Source organism: Lynx rufus, unplaced genomic scaffold (genome assembly GCF_022079265.1).
Source record: "Lynx rufus isolate CCGP_SWC_20201006 ecotype Redwood Valley unplaced genomic scaffold, mLynRuf1.p SCAF_6, whole genome shotgun sequence".
NCBI lineage: Eukaryota > Metazoa > Chordata > Mammalia > Carnivora > Felidae > Lynx > Lynx rufus.
The window spans coordinates 143,313,811-143,335,384 of record NW_025814878.1 but is presented as its reverse complement, the minus strand read 5'-3'; the positions used below and the strand labels follow the sequence as shown (position 1 = coordinate 143,335,384).

Here is a 21,574-nt window from a genome sequence, read left to right as displayed (position 1 = left end):
ACCAAATAGTGCGCAAATGACTCCTTCTGATAACAGTGTCTGTACAAGTTCAAGGTGACTTTACAAGGAAGGTCATTTAAAGATCATTGGCTAATGGGGCGCCAGGGTGCCTTAGTCGGTTAAGTGTCTGACTTGATTTCCGCTCAGGTCATGATCTCACCGTTCCTGGGATTGGGCCCCGAGTTGGGTTTTGTGCTGACGGTGCGGAGCCTGCTTGGGATTCTCTCTGTCTCCCTCTCTCTCTGCCCGGACAAATATTTTCTCTTTTCTCTTGATAGATATGGCATTTTATCCAGGTTGTGTGTGCGTGTGTGTATGTGTGTGTTGCTTTATTTTTTATTTAGAAGGTATTTTTGTGATCAAAACAGGAAAGTGGTTTTCTTCCTCTTTTAAACCGCGGTAGTCTTCAGTTATATGGGATGTACCACAGTTTAATCGACAATTAAAATTTCCCCACAAACTGCTGTGGCAAACACTGCTCCTATCTACGAACATACACCATATCTCACGTCATGATGTCCCGCACACATATAGAAAATATGTCAAAGAATGTGTGCTCTGATAATTTTGATAGACATTGTCCCATTATGCTTCAGAGGGCTGCCCCAGAATGTGTTTGTTTCCTTTAACTGAATTGAGGACACATAAATAGAATCCTGGCCACATTTCTTACTCCTTTTTTTTAAAAAAAAATAAAAGTTTATTTATTTTGAGAGAAAGCCAGTGGGGGTGGGGGAAGGGGCAGGGCTCAAACTCACGAACCCATGAGATCATGACCTGAGTCGGACACTCAACCCACTGAGCCACCCAGGTGCCCCGAAGCTGCTCTGTCTTTCTGAGTCCCCGGCGGCATGCTACACAACTGAGGCAAAACCAGACCGTCAGTGAAGAGGTGGAAGAATTCACAGTGGGGGCGCGTGTAATTCAGAAATGTCATCTTATCTCAGGTAGACGAGACTTTGGAGGTGCAGTTAGTGGTTTGACAAAGAGAATGTGGGAGAAGCAGACAGGAAGGGGCTGAGTGAGAGGCGGGAGAAGGCGCCGGCGGTGGCTTCCTTTTTTCACACACCGGAAAGAACCTCGTGGGCAAAACCACCTGAGGAGAGAAAGCCTGAGACACGCCAGTGTGTCTGGGGACGAAGACTGGTGGGGAGAGTGGGAGACGAGACAAAAGAGGAGACAGCAGGTGGGCAGAGCCCATGTAGTTTACGTGTCTATATCAGAGTCCTTTCGTTGATGAAGAGGGTGATGACAATTACATAATGTACAAGGAGCTGTTAAATGCGATGGAGAGATCGGGGCTGGGTGGGGGACTGTGGCGTGGGGAGTAGGGTGCAGCTCTAAACTCAGGGGTCCGTGGGGGCTTACTGAGACTGCAGGGACACCCGACGGGAAGAGGGGGGGGTCAGGTGGAGAGCACGATGCGGCCAGAGCACAAGCAAGAAGGAGAAGAACGGCGATGAGATGGAGAGAAATGCAGGGTTAGAATGCACAGGACCTTGGAGGAGATCTGAGGAAGTTGGCTTTGCTTCAAGTACAATGTGAGGCTGTTCAATCATCCTGATTTTAGGAGAGATGTTAGTTGCGACGACTTTTGAGAGGTGTCCTGGATTGAGGAGCGCCTGGCGTCAGACAGGGTGGGTCCGGGGGCTCTGGTCGCCCCTCACGTCCAGTGCACCACCCTGGCCGCTCAGAGCCACTGCCTCCACGAAATGAGTTCATGCCGCCAGTAACTTCTCCAGGATCTGGGTGTCCCGTTTTCCTGGCTAAGTTAATAAGAGGCAAGTCACTTTCCTCTAGAGAGGCGCTGTGTCAAGGACCCCGCATCGCTCTTCCGGTTGGCAGGCTCAGGGTGTGGCTGTAGCGGCGACTCGATCAGCCTTGATTAGTGGCACCCCATGTTATGGGCCCATTCCTGCCACTAGGCTACTCCGTTTCTGTGACCGATTAGCCCGCCAGGGTTCTGATTACTGAGGCTGGCAGACAAAACCTGCAGAATCATCCTGGCTCCTGAGCTGTTCCCTGCTTCTGGGTGTAGGCAAGCTGGTGGAAGTTATCATGTGACAGCGATCTTCTACTCGGTGCCCACTCTGACCAGGCAGCCGAACCGTTAGTCGCTGTACGTGAGTTCACGTCTATGCTGATATCCGGGTGACGTGGATGACCAGGTCCCCCATCCAAAGGTCTGCCCCCCACACTGCTGTCTTTCAGCGATATTCCAGGATGCCTGCCGGAAGTGTGTGAGATCCTTTGGAAAACCTACTTAACACCCCAAACCGAGCCACTTTATTTTTAGGCCTGAAGCCCAAAGGGCCGGTTTTGAGGTCTCAGAGGCAGAACAATACATAAACAGCCTGAAGATGTCTCCTAATGTTTTAAATCGATTTACATTCTTATAAGTCCAGCTCGGGCACCAACAAAACAAACGTTCTTGCTGAGGGGAACACCAGCCAAACGTGAACTCTGTATGTGGGCTTCGAACCCACAGGAGCAAACCCCTGACCCGATCAGCCACTTGCAAAGGAAGCCTGTTGGGCGCGGCTCATAGTCTTGGGGAAAATATGAGACTAACACAACCAAGTCACTATTAAGCCTCTCCCACACGTCCTCACTTCCAAATGCAGCAAATGACCCCACTTGGGAGGTCCCACGTGGGGCCCCTCCCCCCACAGGAACGGTCCAGGCCTGAGCCCAGGGACCTCCGCCCAGCTGGACGTTGAGTCCTGGGCAAAGGTCCCGCAGGGCCCCGGTGCACACGCGTGCAGGGCAACACCCTAACCCTGTCCCACATGCGCCACCAGCGTTCCGGCTCCAAGTGCCACACGCGCTGCTCCCACCCAAGCTGAATGCACCAGGTGGCGCTGGAAGGAAGGGCCTGGCCAGGGCCTTGTGCCACACAGACTGCCCCCAAGTCTGGCAGCACCCCCTCCCCGGGGCCAGGCGGGCATCGGATCAGCCTGAGGTCCAAGTCCCTGAGATATTCCTGGGGACCTGGTGAGTGGAGCGCCGGCCTGAGTGGGCCGCGCGCCCCTGAGATGTCCCCGCCGATTCCTGTGATTCCTGTCGGCCCCATCTGCACCCCCGACACCTCCGCTCTTCTGTCTCTCCCTCACTCTCCTCCTCAAAATTCACCCGATATCTGGATATATTGATCTGGCAATAAATACGTTAACTGGGGGCCTTAGCTCTGAGAAGTCCTGGGGCAGGGGGTGGGGGCGCTTGGGAAGGAGGGGAGACCGATCCCCCCCAAGAGAGAGGCCCCCAGCGCTGCAGGCTCCAGGGAGGGCCCCTTGGAGGGGGGGTCTTGTGCCCCCAGCACAGCTCCAGGGAAACCTCAAAAGTAACACTCCCCGGGAGACTTTCCTGTTTCCGCCCGGTTTCGAACCGGGGACCTTTCGCGTGTTAGGCGAACGTGATAACCACTACACTACGGAAACCACGCCGCACCCCGCTCGCCTCCTCCGCGATGGAGACTAGCCGGTCTCTGGGTCTCCCGGCTTTGTTCCCACTGGAGGCCTCTTTCCTTCCGGGAAATAGCAACCTTATTCCGCCTCTCTCTTGACTAAAAGCAAGAACCTTCGAGGCAGTGAATCGCTCCAAGGAAACACCGTCTAGGGGAAGAACGCCTTTCCAGATGCAGGACAGAAAGTGCAGGCCGCCTCGGGGTCTGGCGGGTGTCGGAAAATTCCTCCATCGGGGGGGGGGTCCTGCTTACGTTTGCCTGACCTCAGAGGGCTCCGTGACCTGCATCTCCTGGGGCCAGACACGGGTCCGGGCCGGGATACTGACCCGGATCCGGTGGACTGACTCTGGAAGGGGCCCGTTGCGTGCGGCCCCGCTTGACCCACAGAAGCTGAGGCCCGAGAGGGGGTGTGCCCACCTGCGTGCCGGGAGGAGTGGGGACGGCCGTGGGGGCCAGACCGTGCGACGTTGCCTGGCGGGGCTCGGTGCCCACGACGCCACCGGCCCGGCGCGGCGGGGACATGTCACGGGCTCCTGCTACGCACTGGGCGCGCTCGGGTCCCATACCCGCCGCCGTCGCTAATCCAACAGCGGGAGGGCCGCGCTCACAAACTGCGCCCCCACGCCTCAGGGGACTGCCAGTGACCTTTGGGAGGGGGACCGGAGCCCCATCTCCACGGCTCGGCAGGGCCCAGAGCTGGAAGGGGACGCGCCCCCTCACACCTGTGCGTACGAAACGCCCTCTCATGGTGACGGTCATGGCGTTTCCCTAGGGACCGGGGATCGTTTTACTGTGGGTGGTGGCTATCCAGTGTCCCCGCTATTTGCTGCGAAGGCTACCCTTCCCCTCGTCGACTTGCCTGGCACCGTTGTTGACAATCAGCTGGCGATGCGTGCCCGGTGTTATTCTAGACTCTCGGTTATGTTCTGTGGGTTTGCACACCTATCCTTTTGCCGGGTCCTCAGTCTCGGTTTCTGTGTCGTGACAGTCTCCCATCAAGAAGAGAAATCCTCCAAGTCGGGTCCTCTTTTTGCAAAATGATGTTTCCTTCTGGCGTCTTTTGCGTTTCCAGGCGGATTTGAAAGACTGGCTTTTCCATGTCGGCGGGGAGGGGGAAGACGCTTCCCCGGGATTCTGAGCGGGATTAGGGTGACTGTGGGGCTGTTGTCATTTCACGTGATGCTCGTCCCTGAGCGCAGGACGCTTCCGCCCTGATCCCCCCTCTTCCCCGCGGTGTGCTGCCCGCTCCGCGTGTGCGCAGAGCACTTTCGCCGCCCGAGGAGAGCACAGCCTTCCAGAAGGTCCCTGAGGAGCGAAAAGGCACCTGCCCCCTGCGAGTAGGAGCGGAGTCCTAGGGTGGAGTCCCGAAACGCGGAGTCCCCGAAAGCCGACCTGGCCGGTTAGCTCAGCTGGTTAGAGCGTGGTGCTAATAACGCCAAGGTCGCGGGTTCGAGCCCCGTACTGGCCACGTCTCTTTTTACCAGGAGTTCAACGCCATCTACAAAGATGTGGTTTTTCCCCCAAGTTTGCACTCGAAGTCATTCTAAAGAATCCCTGCCACCAGGGTTCCTGCTGCCTCACTTGGTAGCACATGTGACTCTTCCTCATGGGATCATGAGTTCCTGCCCCAATTTGGTCAGTGTTCTGTAACAGAGCAAAACAAAACAAAAAAACCAACTAGTCTTACCATGATTTACACAAATCCACAATCCACGGCATTTCTTCATTACGTAATTGTGAAACCAGTTTTGTCCATGGTATATTCATTCTATTATTTTGCAATCAATTCCCTTCCCTAAAACCTTGCCCTTTAACCTTCCCGTCTTCAGCCTTTACAAGGATTTTCAGCCTGGAAGGAGCCTTTCCAACTCCTTTTATGGAATTGCCAAGATACTCATTTTATTCACACTTACCTGGTGAAAAGCATTTCATTTCCCCCCTTTTCATGGCAAGTTATTTCTAGAATTTGTAAGACAGCACTGTGTGTTATCAACTGTGTGTTGATAGCCACATACAGGGGTATTTGGGGGTTTTGTTTGTTTGTTTGTTTCTTTACCCATTTGTAGGATCTTTTTAATTATGAGGACCATTCGTCATTTGTCTTTGATGTGAAACAAAAACATTCTAATTTGTCATTTGCCTTTTGACTCCCCTTATGATTAATTTCCCTTGCAAAAGAATGGTCATGTTTGTAGTTATAATTATCAACATTTTCAAGTTTTTAGTTTCTGGGGTTTCCACTTTGCGAGGAGTGTTCAGTTCTAGGCTCAAGCAAGGAAAGTATTTTTACTTACAAAAGAGTCTGGAAGGAAGGAAACGAAATAAAAACAGAGAGGGAGGCAAACCATAAGAGACTCTTAAATACAGAGAACAAACTGAGGGTTTCTGGTGGGAGGTGGGGGGATGGGCTACAAGGGTGATGGGCATTGAGGAGGGCACTTGTTGGGATGAGCACTGGGTCTTACATGTAAGTGATGAATCACTCAACTCTACTCCTGACACCACTATTACAGTATATGTCAACTACCTTGGATCTAAATTACAAATAAACAAAGAAACAACACCAACAAAAAATCTAGAAGGACATTTGCAAGTCTAGTGGAGCTTAGGACATCTGTGGGCTCTCCAGCAGATTTCAGGATGGGTAGCACCCCTGGCCTCACTTACTAAATGCCAGAGAAGACAGCCAGTTGTGATGACAATCAAAATGTGCCCACATTTCCGCAATGTCCCTTAGTGCTGTCTTACACATCCTAGAAACCACTTACAACGAACAAGAGGGAAATGAAATGCTTTGTAGCAAGTAAGCACGAATAAAATGAGTATCTTGGAAACTTCATAGAAGGAGTTAGGAAGGTTATTCCCAGACTGAAAATCGTTGTAAAGGCTAAAGATGGAAAGGTTAAAGGGTAAGGTTTTGGGCAAGAGAATTGATTGTAAAATAATAGAATGAATGTACCATGAACAAGACAGGTTCTACAATTACAGAAGGAACAAACACCATTGTTTCTTAAAAAGTTACAATAAATCGGGGTGCCTGGGTGGCTCAGTCAGTTAAGCGTCTGACTTCGGCTCAGGTCATGATGTCACAGTTCGTGAGGGCAACTCAGGTCATGATGTCAGATTGTGAGTTCAAGCCCCGTGTCAGGCTCTGTGCTGACAGCTCAGAGCCTTGGAGCCTGCTTCAGTTTCTGTGTGTCTCTCTCTGCCCCTCCCCTGCTTGTGCTCTCTCTCTCTCTCTCTCTCTCAAAAATACACATTTAAAAATTTTAAAAATAAAAATAAAAAAAAGTTATAATAAATCCATTTGATTTTTTTTTTTTCCTTAACGAAGCCTCTGCCCAAGGTGGGGCTTGAGCTCATGCATAGCCATAGGCGCTAGGAGCTAACTGAGCCAGCAGGGAACCCTGGCAACAGCGATCCTTTAGAACTCCTTCAAGTGCAAAACTTAGGAGAGCGGAACCAAATCTTTGCAGGTAGCATTGAACTCAGGTGGTCAGGCGACCTTGGTGTTATTAGCACCGCGCTCTAACCAGCTGAACTAATTGGCCAGCTCAGCTCCAAAGGTCTCGCTGCAGTTGACAGTTGCACTAGAATAACACCGGGCACGCATCGCCAGCTGATTGTCAACAACGGTGCCAGGCAAGTCGACGAGGGGAAGGGTAGCCTTCGCAGCAAATAGCGGGGACACTGGATAGCCACCACCCACAGTAAAACGATCCCCGGTCCCTAGGGAAACGCCATGACCGTCACCATGAGAGGGCGTTTCGTACGCACAGGTGTGAGGGGGCGCGTCCCCTTCCAGCTCTGGGCCCTGCCGAGCCGTGGAGATGGGGCTCCGGTCCCCCTCCCAAAGGTCACTGGCAGTCCCCTGAGGCGTGGGGGCGCAGTTTGTGAGCGCGGCCCTCCCGCTGTTGGATTAGCGACGGCGGCGGGTATGGGACCCGAGCGCGCCCAGTGCGTAGCAGGAGCCCGTGACATGTCCCCGCCGCGCCGGGCCGGTGGCGTCGTGGGCACCGAGCCCCGCCAGGCAACGTCGCACGGTCTGGCCCCCACGGCCGTCCCCACTCCTCCCGGCACGCAGGTGGGCACACCCCCTCTCGGGCCTCAGCTTCTGTGGGTCAAGCGGGGCCCGCACGCAACGGGCCCCTTCCAGAGTCAGTCCACCGGATCCGGGTCAGTATCCCGGCCAGGACCCGTGTCTGGCACCCAGGAGATGCAGGTCACGGAGCCCTCTGAGGTCAGGCAAACGTAAGCAGGACCCCCCCCCCCATGGAGGAATTTTCCGACACCCGCCAGACCCCGAGGCGGCCTGCACTTTCTGTCCTGCATCTGGAAAGGCGTTCTTCCCCTAGACGGTGTTTCCTTGGAGCGATTCACTGCCTCGAAGGTTCTTGCTTTTAGTCAAGAGAGAGGCGGAATAAGGTTGCTATTTCCCGGAAGGAAAGAGGCCTCCAGTGGGAACAAAGCCGGGAGACCCAGAGACCGGCTAGTCTCCATCGCGGAGGAGGCGAGCGGGGTGCGGCGTGGTTTCCGTAGTGTAGTGGTTATCACGTTCGCCTAACACGCGAAAGGTCCCCGGTTCGAAACCGGGCGGAAACAGCTGCCCGCTTGCTTTTTCGCACTTTACCCAGTGCTCCCAGTGCCTGAGACCCTGCGCCCTGCCCGGGGCCCCACACGAACACACACCTTTGCCACCCGCCCCAACGCCACCAGCGCGGACCCTTGCGTCCCCAAAGGCTTTCTGACAACACGCGCCCTCCTGGACCCCCCACCCCCGCTTCCCTTCAACATCACATCCCTCTCCCACGGGCTGCACCCCAAGACCTCTCAGGTCCCTGCGGATAAGCCGCGTCCCACCCCGTAGTGGGCACCCTCCGCGCGGGGGCCCGTGCCTCCTCTGTCTTCACGCAGCCTTTTCACGAAAACCTGCTCTGGTTTTACCAACAGCATCACCTTCCTGTGACGCTAAGTGCCGCGTCCCGTCCGGGAATCGCCTGCCTTCCTCGGAGGCACCAGGAGTTCCCCGCACGACCTTGCGTCCACCTACTGCTTCCGCCTGGGCCGCGGGCACAGGGCTGACCCGGGGACAGGCAGGGGCCGGTGCGCAGAAGTGACCCGCTGCAGCAAATGTGACCACGGGGAAACCGTCGGGAACCAAGGGCGATGCTCCCCGGACGCCGTCCATTTCCCACATCGTGTCCTCGCCGGACGCGGTCCCTGCACCTGGCGTCCGGGCTCTGTGTGCGGAGCGGGGGCACCGGAGCGGACTCGGGGTGCGGAGACCATGCGCACCTTCCGCCTCCATCCTGCCTCTCGCCCCTCCCACCCCCCAGCCCCCCTCCAGGTGCACCTGCGCCCCCGGGACCCGGTCCGCCTGCGGTTCCGCTGCTGTCCGCGCGCCCTGCACCCGCCGCACCTGCCGAGCCGCCCCCGCTGCCCGCGGCCCCTGCTTCCCGGCGGGGCGGCCACGCGCGGCCACCAGCCGGAGGCGGCTCCGCAGACGGCCCCCTGAGGCACCGCGCGGTCCTGGCCGGGGAAGGGAGGGCGCTGAGGCGGGGTTCCGGGAGTGGGACGGACAGAAGGCCGCGGGACACGCGGACACGGCCTTGGGAAGCGGGACGCGCGCCCGCAGGTGTCCGCCACCGCACCTGCTCCTGGGCGGCCCTGCCGGGGACCCGGCGCCCGCTCCGCTGCGGGACTCGCGACGCCGCGAGTGAGCTTTCCCGCGGTGACACAGGAGACCGGGACGCGGCCTCATGGCAGGTTGTTGGTGTGTTTGGTCACAGACTTTTTTTTTTTATGGAGAAGAAAAACCGCGACACGCGGGTCCCAGCGTCTGTACTGGGCTGAGGGCCGGGCCGGGCGCTTCCACATTCAGGGAACGGATCGCTCACCTCTGAGCTCCCAGAGCCCCGCGTTTGCAGGGACAGCGCTGGGGAGCGGGGCCGGGGGCGGGGGGGGGGTGTAGGGAGAGGGCGGGTTGACCCTGCAGATCCGGGAGGGGAGCTGAGTGTGGGGTGCTTTCACCCCAGGCCGTGGGACTGAGGGGTGCACGGTGATCCCAAAGGGAAAATGAGAGAACTTTCCCATGAAAATAATCTGAGAGGGCGCCTGGGGGGCTCGGTTGGTTGAGTGTCCGACTCTTGATTTCAGCTCAGGTCACACTCTCATGGTTTGTGGGATCGAGCCCCCCACGGGACTCTGTGCTGACGTCTGGAGCCTGCTTGGGATCGTCTCCCTTTCAGAATAAATAGATACACTTTAAAAAAATAATGGGAGAAATCTTCACGATCTCATCGTAGGCAATTTTTTTTAGAGCAGCACATAAAAAGCTACATGGAATTTCTCTCTGTTCAGCTCTTCTCTGCGGGGGGGGGGGCGCTGAGGGTCAGAGAGGCTCTTACAAAACTAGACTCTGCTAACAACGGGGATGAGAGGACATCACAGCAACAGAAGCCGCTAACAGAGTTTCACTGCCTGAAGCCTCCTGGTGACACGAAATACGATAAGCAGCAAAGGCAGGGCCCCAGCCAAGCACCTGCCTCACAGAGACTTGTGGGCACAGTTAATCTCAGGTTGTGTCCGCAAAGGAAACGAGATGATACGCCAGATACTGAGGGTGATTACACCGGTAACAATCACAAACTTTCCCCTGTTTCTGAACCTGAGAAAAATCTCAGACTTGGAATCTGTTGAAGGAACAAGAGACACCCTGGGCCCAGGATGCCACAGAAGCTTCACTGGTGAAAATCTGTTGCTTTCATTGAAGAGACTTAAAGTCAAGCATTTGGTTCATATGTGCGCTAATGAGGTGAGATTCCATGTAGTTAGACATATCAGGAATGAACGATTAAAATATTAAAGAAACAGGACGATGCTACTGGATGAGGACAAGAAACTTGGCAAATAAAGAGAGTTTCTAAAGGAAAGGAGTACTTTCTGCCACAGGGAAAGGGATTTATACCTGCAAACCAGCTGATAGTTACTGTTCGTGCAGGGGTTTGAGTTAGGGAGTGTCTCCCTTTCAGAAAGGAGAACGTTGGGAGATAAAGGGAAAACCACAGAATTCAAACTCCTATTTGTAGGAATCCAGGTTCCGTGCTCCTTTACTCTCAAAGGAACCAGATCACTGCTACTTAAATGTGGAAATGAGCAAGGATTTCCACATAGGACAGCATTTCGTATCAGTGGGAGAAGCAATGGTGGGGTGTGGGGGGCCGGGCCCCGGTGCCAGGCTGAGACCGGGTCGAGCAACGTTCCCTGTTGACTCAAGCCAACCCGGTGGTTCCCCCTCCCATTCCCCCACTTTCAAGGGCATACGAAAGCCTTGTCAAGGCTGAGAGAGTTAATTCCTGAAGCCTGTGGTCTGCAGGTGTTGGCAGTAATGCTACCTCCCTTTTTCTACCCCGAGTCAGATAGAAACAAACATGGGAACTGTGTTTTGCTAGCAATCTTATCAACAAGGTCTTGTGACCCGTCTAGAAAATGCACAAGAAACACAGAACTAAATGTTTTGGTTGGCAGCCGATTATGTGAAACCTGTTTATTCTTAGAATGACCTAACCCATAAGAGTCTGGTTATAAAAGATTGTGTATAGCAACAATAAAGCCGTCACTTGGGCCATCAGCCCAGGGGACCCTCCTGTTCCCAAACTTTCTCTTCTCTCCTTTTTTCTTGCATTCCCCTACCCTCAGGACCCTGACCTCGGTGTTTGTCGCACCGGTCGCGACAGTGGGGGAGGCGTGTAGCCCACAGGGCGGGGATGCCAAGGGGATCCCTGCGCAGGAATCACACAGCTCCTGTTAAATAGGCACATTTACCACGGTGGGTCACAGATTTAAATGTAAATACGGAAATGTGAACTTTCCACAAGAACACATAGGGAAAAGTTGTTACGGTGGTAAAGTGCAAACGCGGAAACTAAAACCTCAAATCTGAGCATTGTAACTACAAACATGAGCATTTTTGTGCAAGACAGAATCAGTCACAAGGGGAGTCAAAAGGCAAATGACAAATTAGGATGTTTTTGCTTCACATCATAGACAAATGACAATGGTCCTCATATTTAACGAGCGCCTGCAAATCGGTAAGAAAAAGACGAATACCCCTGTGTGTGGCTATCAACACACGGTGCACAGAAAAGAAAATTCAAATGTCCTATATGTATGCCAAGAGACTTAGACGGACTCATTAGAGAACTGTAAATAATGAAACACTCCTGAGTATCCCTTCTTTGCACCTATCAGATGGCAGAAGGAAAGCATGGGCGGCAGCACTGTGTAGTGAGGACTCATTCATTCAATAAACAGCCGTGGAACACGGACTTTACACCCGGTGGGGATACGTGCCCTGGGTACACTTGGACCTAGACTCAGTACCATGACACAGGCAGGTTTCACTCGTGACCCAGAACCAAGTGAACTGCTCTCAGTGACACGATTTTCTAACATAAGCACGTCTCAGCAGGTGAAACAAAAGTCAATGGACCCTCACTTTATAAGTGGAATACATGGAAAGCAGGGAAAATGTTTGCATTTACATGCACAGAGAGTTCGTTTTAGGCTCAGGGAAGGAAAGCATTTTTAGTTACAGAAAGTCTAGAAGGACATTTGCAAGTCTAGCGGAGCTTAGGACGATCTGTGGGCTCTCCAGCAGATTTCAGGATGCGTGGCACCCGTGGGCTCACTTCCTCAATGCCGGAAGAGCCAGCCAGTCGTGATGACAGCAAAGATGTCCACACATGTCCCAATATCGCTTAGTGCTGTCTTACAGATTCTAGAAATCAGCTTCAACGAATATTGGGGAAATGAAATACTTCGGAGCAAGTAAGTGTGGGGGGGGGGGGAAATTGAGTATCTTGGAAATTCCATAAAAAGAGTTGGAAACGCTACTTCCCGGCTGCAAATTGTTGTAAAGGCTGAAGATGGGCAAAGGGCAAGGTTTTGGGCAAAAGAATGAATTGTAAAATGACAGAATGAATATACCATGCACAAAATAAGTTCCGCTAGTAATAAGAAACACCGTTGTTTTTTTTTAAGTTATAATAAATCCAACTGATTTCCTCTTCTTTAATGAATCCCCTGCCCAAGGTAGTGGGTGAGCTCATGACCCTGACCCTGTGATCGTTTTATGCTCTACGAACCGACCAGCGGGGAAATGTGGTTGACAGTGATCCTTCACACCTCCAAAGTGTAAGACTTGGGGGAGCAGAGGTAACCCTGAACTCAGGGGGTTAGGAGGTAAAAGGAACCACTGGCCCGTACGGGGATCGAACCCGCGACCTTGGCGTTATTAGCACCACGCTCTAACCAACTGAGCTAACCGGCCACACCCGCACCCTGGGCCTGTCCCTCAATCTTTCCGCCTCTGCTCCTGCGGTAGCTCTTCCTGGAAAACCACGTTTTCATAGTTTTCTCATTCCACTCAATTTTCCACAAAAGAAACACTGAAAGAAAAAGTCCCCTTCCGGCACACGTGATCCGCACCCACTAGCAAATCTCGTCTCCCCCAAATCCTAACGTCCCACCCGAAAAGACGCACAGAAACCGGGCTGGGAAGGGGCGGGGCGGGGCGTCCCGTTTCCCTGCTTTCGGAAAACACCTGCGGCAAACGCAAGGCTTCCCCAAGCTCTGCGATCAGAGCACAGCAGGTCTCCGCAGGGCCCCGAGGACTCCGCTCCTACTCGCAGGGGACAGGTGCCTTTTCGCTCCTCAGGGACCTTCTGGAAGGCTGTGCTCTTCTCGGGCGGCGAAAGTGCTCTGCGCACACGCGGAGCGGGCAGCACACCGCGGGGAAGAGGGGGAATCAGGGCGGATCGGCGCACACGGGGAAGCGTCCTGCGCTCAGGGACGAGCATCGGGTGAAATGACAGCAGCCCCACAGTCACCCTAATCCCGCTCAGAATCCGGGGAAGCGTCTTCCCCCTGCCCCGCTGACATGGAAACGCCAGTCTTTCAAATCCGCCTGGAAACGCAAAAGACGCCAGAAGGAAACATCATTTTGCAAAAAGAGGACCCGACTTGGAGGATTTCTCTTCTTGATGGGAGACTGTCACGACACAGAAACCGAGACTGAGGACCCGGCAAAAGGATAGGTGTGCAAACCCACAGAACATAACCGAGAGTCTAGAATAACACCGGGCACGCATCGCCAGCTGATTGTCAACAACGGTGCCAGGCAAGTCGACGAGGGGAAGGGTAGCCTTCGCAGCAAATAGCGGGGACACTGGATAGCCACCACCCACAGTAAAACGATCCCCGGTCCCTAGGGAAACGCCATGACCGTCACCATGAGAGGGCGTTTCGTACGCACAGGTGTGAGGGGGCGCGTCCCCTTCCAGCTCTGGGCCCTGCCGAGCCGTGGAGATGGGGCTCCGGTCCCCCTCCCAAAGGTCACTGGCAGTCCCCTGAGGCGTGGGGGCGCAGTTTGTGAGCGCGGCCCTCCCGCTGTTGGATTAGCGACGGCGGCGGGTATGGGACCCGAGCGCGCCCAGTGCGTAGCAGGAGCCCGTGGCATGTCCCCGCCGCGCCGGGCCGGTGGCGTCGTGGGCACCGAGCCCCGCCAGGCAACGTCGCACGGTCTGGCCCCCACGGCCGTCCCCACTCCGCCCGGCACGCAGGTGGGCACACCCCCCTCTCGGGCCTCAGCTTCTGTGGGTCAAGCGGGGCCGCACGCAACGGGCCCCTTCCAGAGTCAGTCCACCGGATCCGGGTCAGTATCCCGGCCAGGACCCGTGTCTGGCACCCAGGAGATGCAGGTCACGGAGCCCTCTGAGGTCAGGCAAACGTAAGCAGGACCCCCCCCCCCCCGATGGAGGAATTTTCCGACACCCGCCAGACCCCTGCACTTTCTGTCCTGCATCTGGAAAGGCGTTCTTCCCCTAGACGGTGTTTCCTTGGAGCGATTCACTGCCTCGAAGGTTCTTGCTTTTAGTCAAGAGAGAGGCGGAATAAGGTTGCTATTTCCCGGAAGGAAAGAGGCCTCCAGTGGGAACAAAGCCGGGAGACCCAGAGACCGGCTAGTCTCCATCGCGGAGGAGGCGAGCGGGGTGCGGCGTGGTTTCCGTAGTGTAGTGGTTATCACGTTCGCCTAACACGCGAAAGGTCCCCGGTTCGAAACCGGGCGGAAACAGCCGTCGACTCGCTTTTTCTCGCTTTACGCAGTGCTTCCCAGCGCCACCCAGCACCCGGATCCGCTCCGGTGCCCCCTGCTCCGCACACAGGGCCCGGACGCCAGGTGCAGGGACCGCGTCCGGCGAGGACACGATGTGGGAAATGGACGGCGTCCGGGGAGCATCGCCCTTGGTTCCCGACGGTTTCCCCGTGGTCACATTTGCTGCAGCGGGTCACTTCTGCGCACCGGCCCCTGCCTGTCCCCGGGTCAGCCCTGTGCTCGCGGCCCAGGCGGAAGCAGTAGGTGGACGCAAGGTCGTGCGGGGAACTCCTGGTGCCTCCGAGGAAGGCAGGCGATTCCCGGACGGGACGCGGCACTTAGCGTCACAGGAAGGTGATGCTGTTGGTAAAACCAGAGCAGGTTTTCGTGAAAAGGCTGCGTGAAGACAGAGGAGGCACGGGCCCCCGCGCGGAGGGTGCCCACTACGGGGTGGGACGCGGCTTATGCGCAGGGACCTGAGAGGTCTTGGGGTGCAGCCCGTGGGAGAGGGATGTGATGTTGAAGGGAAGCGGGGGTGGGGGGTCCAGGAGGGCGCGTGTTGTCAGAAAGCCTTTGGGGACGCAAGGGTCCGCGCTGGTGGCGTTGGGGCGGGTGGCAAAGGTGTGTGTTCGTGTGGGGCCCCGGGCAGGGCGCAGGGTCTCAGGCACTGGGAGCACTGGGTAAAGTGCGAAAAAGCGAGCGAGCGGCTGTTTCCGCCCGGTTTCGAACCGGGGACCTTTCGCGTGTTAGGCGAACGTGATAACCACTACACTACGGAAACCGGCCTGGCGGAGCTGTTTCTAAAATCCTTCTAGAATGTCTTATGGAACGTACTCCCATTTTCTGGGTGCCCCCAAATCCGGTAACTTTGAATGATTTTTCTTTGTACGTATCCTCACTCACGATGACTCTCTTTCTCTTACACTTTTTGTTGTTAAAATAACAATACAGAAAACTCCGTAACTCGTAACCACGCATAACTGAAACCCAGAGTCCAAATTCCTTCCCAGGCTGCAGGCAGGGGTTCCCGGGGGTGGGGGTGGGGGTGGGGGGGTGCTTGGGGTCCGCTTCTCTTCTGACCTGGAAAAGCTGGGGACCCCCAGACCTGCCGGGCCATGCTGGAAACTCCGCCTAGCGCGGGTGGGGGACCGTCCCAGTTTACTGCCGGGCGGGGTCACAAGGGGAGTCTTTTGGGCGTCCCTGTGACTGGACTTCGTGTCCCCGCTTCCGCTCTGGGTGCCAGTGCTCAGGGACCGTGTCAGTCTGCCGAGCGAGTTTGTTTTCCTCCTCGTGTACCCTGACGTCCGTCACTCTTTCCCCCTTCCCAGCACGTGTCTGGGACTGGAAGGTGCTCGTTGCAAAATGATCAGTCTTCAAACCCATCGTAAGAAGTTCGCGGCAGGACCGCGCCGTGACTGCATCGGTCAGAAACGGCAAAGCTGGAAAACCCCTCCCGTAACCCAAACTCGGACGGGTCTCAGTGCTGCCGGAAACAGAAGCGAGGCAGTATTTCCTAGAGGGCAGGATCTTCAGGCTTACTTTTTCTTCTGACATCGAGTGGACAGCATTACTTCTGGTTCATTTTTTTGAAAAATAAGTTGATTAGATATTTATTTTAAAGGAATTAATGAGCAGCCCACAAGGTGCCCAATCCTGACCTAGGCTCCGGAGGTACCAGGTGTCCTGAAAAATCGGACAAGCCTGGGGAAACAAAGGGCATGTGCACTGATTATTATAATATGATTGCACAAAATAAGTTATTTTATTTTTTAGTGTTTATTTTTGAGACAGAAAAAGAGCGACAGAGACAGAGAAAGAAGGGGGGAGAGGGGCAGAGAGAGAGGGAGACACAGAATCGGAAGCAGGCTCCAGGCCCCGAGCTGTCAGCACAGAGCTGGATGCAGGCCTCAAGGTCACCAACTCCAAGATCATGGCCTGAGCCAAAGTTGAAAACTAAACGGACTGAGCCCCCCTGCCCCCCCCCAGTTTATTTTTAAAATTGCCAAATAAAACTACAGAGGTAAATGCTCATGCTTTTTCACAGATGCATACAAATGAGACAATTTTGCAACTCCTAATGATTAGGAAAGACTGTCAGAAGAAGTGATCACCGATCTGAGACTTGATAGATGAAAAGAAATACATTGGTGGAGCAGAGGTGAAATGAGGCCTGGGGGTGGGGAGGGGGGATCGGCATTAGGGGCAGCCTGGTAGGTCCCGGGCCAGGGCACATGCCATGGGACCCAGGAGTAATGAGCACTCATTAACTTGAGTTGGTAGAGAAAGGATTTCAGTTAAAGATATGACATATTGATGAATTTCCAGGTCTTATTTGGGATCGAATTGTAGAGAACAAACATTCTCCTGTATTATATTTACTCACCTCTCCCAGCAGAGTTTCATAGCACTGTTTATTATTTTTATTTCTAACAGAAGTCATATTCCACTACAAGAGATCTACAGAATAAGTCTTCTGAGACATAACATTCCTTCCAAATGGCTCACAAAAGGAGACGTCAGCCCGTTAGATCTTTAGGGGGAGAAGCAAGAAACGAAGGAAATGAAACTGATTGTTTGAGAAATGTTGTGCACATTACCAAGAGTGGGGAGCATGGCACTTATGGAGTATGATAAAAACTTTAAAAGTGTTTTTTAGAATGTAGAAGAAATAGAGCAGATAAACAAGAAAATCTCAAGTGTTGGGGTTTAAAGTTTTTTTTCCAGCTGTATTATTTTTTTAGAGTTATCTAGCTAGTAAGTGCACCAAGAGTTTTCAGATTTAAAAGCACTTTTTTATTTTATTTTTTAAATTTACATCCAAATTAGTTAGCATATAGTGCAACACTGATTTCAGGAGTAGATTCCTTAAAAAGCATTTTTAAAAAGCAGTTGCCTCCAGCTTTTTTTTTTAAAAAAAGGGAATCTTGTGTGCTTTGCCATTCTTTTTTATCCTCTCCTCTTTCAGATACAATCATATTACTCCTCCTTCCAAAATTTCTGGTATATTCCACAGTCCCTTAACACATTAAAAGGAGAAAACAGTTACAACGTTAACTGATTTACACTAATTTATATTAGAGTTTTTCCCTCGTTCCTTTCTTTCATTTCTTTTGAACTGGATTGGATGAAAGGCAAATGAGTAGACAACTCCAGGTTTACTAATGGGTGTGGAAAATAGTTATAAACATATAAAAAAAAAACAGAACTCAAAACCACAACGACTGAGGTGCTGGGAAAACTGGACAGCCTCGTGCAAAAGAATGTGGGTAGATCATCTGGAAGAAAACACAGGCAGTAGGTTCCCTGACATCAGTCTTAGCTGTCTATGTGTCTGTGGATTCAACTCCACACGCAAGGGAAACAAGCAAAAATAAACAAATGGGACTACATCCAACCAAAAAGCTTTTGCACTGCGAAGGAAACCATCCGTTAAAATGAAGACAACTTCCTGAATGGAAGAAGATATTTGCAAATCATCTATTTGATAAAGCGTTAATACCCCAAACATATAAAGAACTCACACAACTCAACAATAAGAAAACGACCTGATTAAAAGATGGGCAGGTGATCTGAATAGATATTTTTCTAAAGAAGTTATACGGATGGCCAACAGGTACGTGAAAAGATGTTCAACGTGACTACTGGCAACGCAAATTAAAAGCAAATGAGATATCACCTCACACCCGTTAGAGGAATTGTTATCAAAAAGGCAAGCGATAACAAGTGTCGGAGAGAACGTGGAGAAAAGGGGTCCCTCATACACTGTTGGTGAGAAAGGAAATTGGTGCAGCCACTCTGGACATCAGGATGAAGATTCCTAAAGAAATCAGAATAGATCGGGGCGCCTGGGTGGCGCAGTCGGTTAAGCGTCCGACTTCAGCCAGGTCACGATCTCGCGATCTTGCGGGATCTCGCGATCTCGCGGTCCGTGAGTTCGAGCCCCGCGTCGGGCTCTGGGCTGATGGCTCGGAGCCTGGAACCTGTTTCCGATTCTGTGTCTCCCTCTCTCTCTGCCCCTCCCCCGTTCATGCTCTGTCTCTCTCTGTCCCAAAAATAAACGTTGAAAAAAAAAAAATTAAAAAAAAAAAAAAAAGAAATCAGAATAGATCTTCCGTAGGATCTGGCTATTCTACTTCTGGGTACTTACCCAAAGACTATGAAGACACTACTTGGAAAAAATGTATACGCTCTTACATGCATTGCAGCATGATTTTTTTCCTATTTTTGAAAAATGTTTTTATTTATTTTTGAGACAGAGAGAGACAGATCATGAACAGGGGAGGGGCAGAGAGAGAGAGGGAGACACAGAATCTGGAGCCTGTGTGGCTCGAACTCTTGAACTCTCCAACTCTCGAACTTTCCAACTCTCCAACTCTCCAACTCACGGACTCTTGAACTCACGGACTCACGGACTGTGAGACGCTTAACCGACTGAGCCACCCAGGCGCCTCTGTTGCAGCATGATTTCCAATAAGCAAGACACAGAAACAACCTGAGCGTTCGTCAATAGGTGAATGGATGGGGAAAATGTGGTATATATACAGTGGAACAGTATTGAACCGTAAAGGAGAATGAAATCTTGCCATTTTTGACAACATGGATGGACCTCGAGGATATTACACTTACGGGAAAGAAGTCGGAGAAAGACGAATACTGTATGATCTCGCTCATATGTGAGAGTCTAAGAAACAACACGAATGAACAAACAAAACAATATAAAAAGAAACTCATAGAGGCAGAGAGCAGGCTCGTGGTTACCAGGGGGGAAAGGGGATTCGAGAGCGGGCAGAATGGAAGAAGAGGGTCAATTGTATGGTAATGAAAGGGAACTAGGATTTTGGCCGTGATCACTTTGTAGTACATACAGATGTCTAATTATAATGTGCGCTTGAAAGTTATCCGGTATTGTATAGCAATTTTACCTTGGGCGGGGGGCAAAAGCCACAACCACTGAAGCTAGATCACTAAGTCACTAGCCTTTCTAAACCAAATAGGGTCCTTGTAACAGTGGCATAGACATCAGTCACCAGAGACTTGTATGAATGCTGGATTTCAAGCCCCACCCAAGATGCGGTGAATTAAATATTTCATTTTAATGGAACGCCAGGTAATTCATGTCCTCGCCAAGGTTTGAGAAGCATGGCTCTGGTCCAACACACGATTCACTATTCGGTGGGCCAGAGAGCGATCTGATGCAAAACTGGGGATGGGGGAGGGGGAAATGGCCATTCAAGGAGCCAGTCAAGAAAAACAGCTGTTTACAACGTCCTGGTTGGGAAAGATTCTAGGGGGCGAAAATGACGAAGACAGTCACAGAGATCGTGTATAACCTAAGTGGTGAGTGCCTGAGGTTTGGTCTAAAGTGGCAAAAGAAGACCAAGGGGCAAACCCCACTTTTCCTAGGCAATCCCGTGCCCAGGACATAGTCGTAGAACAAGATCTGAGTTTCTCCGCTCTCAGCACAGATATTTCGGCATTTCTATCACTGTCCTGTTGGGAGAAGTGTGTTTTTGTTTTTAAAGAAGAGTCTTCCCCTAATGCTGTCCCTTCTACCTCTGGTGCTTCAGGGATGTGAATTCAAATTCTGTCCACTTCTCAGCTACTAAATCACAAAAGCTCGTGTGGAAAGGCCCCGCTGGGAGTCGAACCCAGGATCTCCTGTTTACTAGACAGGCGCTTTGACCAGCTAAGCCACGGAGCCCACAGCGAGGGCAGTCTCCTTTGTATGTAATTTGAGGGTGATGTCACTGTCTGGTCTGACCAGTGTGGTTCTCCAGAATGTTTGCCCAACAAAAGCGCATCCAAACTAATTCTCAGGATCTTTATCACGTTTTCTTACTTTCTCCCGAAAGGTGCACAGCAGTGTCGATACGCTGCACCAGGAATAAAAACTTCCTCAGCCACTGGACCGTTGCAGTAGGCAGCCAGACGGTCGCGCTTCCCGGAGTCTTCACAACTGCTTGGTATGGAAGGTGGGTTCAGCTTGGACTCTGCCACACGGGGGACAATGGTGCCTCTCAGCCGCGCCGACCCAAGGCTTTCCTGAAGTGAATCACTTGGCGAAATGCTGGCGCTCAGGCGCTGGCGGTTTTCTTCCCTTTGTCGCTCAGCGGTGGCCGTTTATCCCACGTGCAACTATGTTCCGTATTTGCGGAGAGTGGCATTCTGCCGTGGCACATGGGAGGCATTAAAAATACACCACGCTTCTTAAATTCCACCCCTGGCATGCTAACTGGAATTTAAGTAGAAACTTGGAAAAAAATAAAAAAGAAATTATATATGAGTATCAAAACACATTAGAACTTTACTGGCGTATTATTTTCTTACACTTTCCCTCCAAGCAATATTGCATAGACGTCTTCTTACTCTCACCCTCCTTTTTCCTCTTTAAAGTTGATAGCGATCCCCTTCTTTCCGAAAAACGGATACTAAACATTACCCGGGAAAAGGCATATGTTCTCATCCCAAGAAACTGGAGCTGGACAAATCCTTGAGATCGTTTCTATCCTTGGGACAACGCTGGGGGAGTGCGCTGTGACACGCGCCAGTTAAACACACGGATCTATAATACAATCCCACAAACTTCTAGAAATAATTCCTCAGCCCTTGGTTGGGAGCAGAGTCACTGGGCCCTGGCTGCTCGGCCCCGCCCGCGACATCCAGGCAGGGGTGGGGGTGGGGAGGGCAGGTGGTGGTGGTGCAGAAAGCCCTTAGCTGGAAGAGGACAGGCGGTAAGGAAAAGCCCCAAAAGATCAGTGAAGGCGACCTCCAGGCCTGGTCCTGCAAAGAGGAAGTTCAGGTGACAATTTTGCAGCACTGCCTGGCGGCGGGAAGTGCAAATAAAATGGAAAAGAGTGACACGGGGGAACTGGGAAACTGAGGGTTGAGGCTTAAAACCAGCAGAGTCCAGAGTCTGGTGTTGCCGGAGAGGGAGAAGACAAATCTGATATGCCAGA

General features: G+C 52.6%; 7 non-coding genes across 7 annotated transcripts; 3 read left to right on the top strand and 4 right to left on the bottom strand.

Moving 5' to 3' along the window:
* Positions 1-3,364: 3,364 nt before the first annotated feature.
* Positions 3,365-3,437, bottom strand: TRNAV-AAC (transfer RNA valine (anticodon AAC)). Its single transcript has one exon. It is a non-coding gene; the product is annotated as a tRNA-Val (tRNA).
* Positions 3,438-4,857: 1,420 nt separating this feature from the next.
* On the top strand, positions 4,858-4,931 carry TRNAI-AAU (transfer RNA isoleucine (anticodon AAU)). The gene has a single exon. It is a non-coding gene; the product is annotated as a tRNA-Ile (tRNA).
* Positions 4,932-7,992: 3,061 nt separating this feature from the next.
* Positions 7,993-8,065, top strand: TRNAV-AAC (transfer RNA valine (anticodon AAC)). The gene has a single exon. It is a non-coding gene; the product is annotated as a tRNA-Val (tRNA).
* Positions 8,066-12,720: 4,655 nt separating this feature from the next.
* TRNAI-AAU (transfer RNA isoleucine (anticodon AAU)) lies at positions 12,721-12,794 on the bottom strand. Its single transcript has one exon. It is a non-coding gene; the product is annotated as a tRNA-Ile (tRNA).
* Positions 12,795-14,524: 1,730 nt separating this feature from the next.
* On the top strand, positions 14,525-14,597 carry TRNAV-AAC (transfer RNA valine (anticodon AAC)). Its single transcript has one exon. It is a non-coding gene; the product is annotated as a tRNA-Val (tRNA).
* A 729-nt stretch (positions 14,598-15,326) lies between these two features.
* On the bottom strand, positions 15,327-15,399 carry TRNAV-AAC (transfer RNA valine (anticodon AAC)). The gene has a single exon. It is a non-coding gene; the product is annotated as a tRNA-Val (tRNA).
* A 4,846-nt stretch (positions 15,400-20,245) lies between these two features.
* Positions 20,246-20,319, bottom strand: TRNAT-AGU (transfer RNA threonine (anticodon AGU)). The gene has a single exon. It is a non-coding gene; the product is annotated as a tRNA-Thr (tRNA).
* Positions 20,320-21,574: the final 1,255 nt, after the last annotated feature.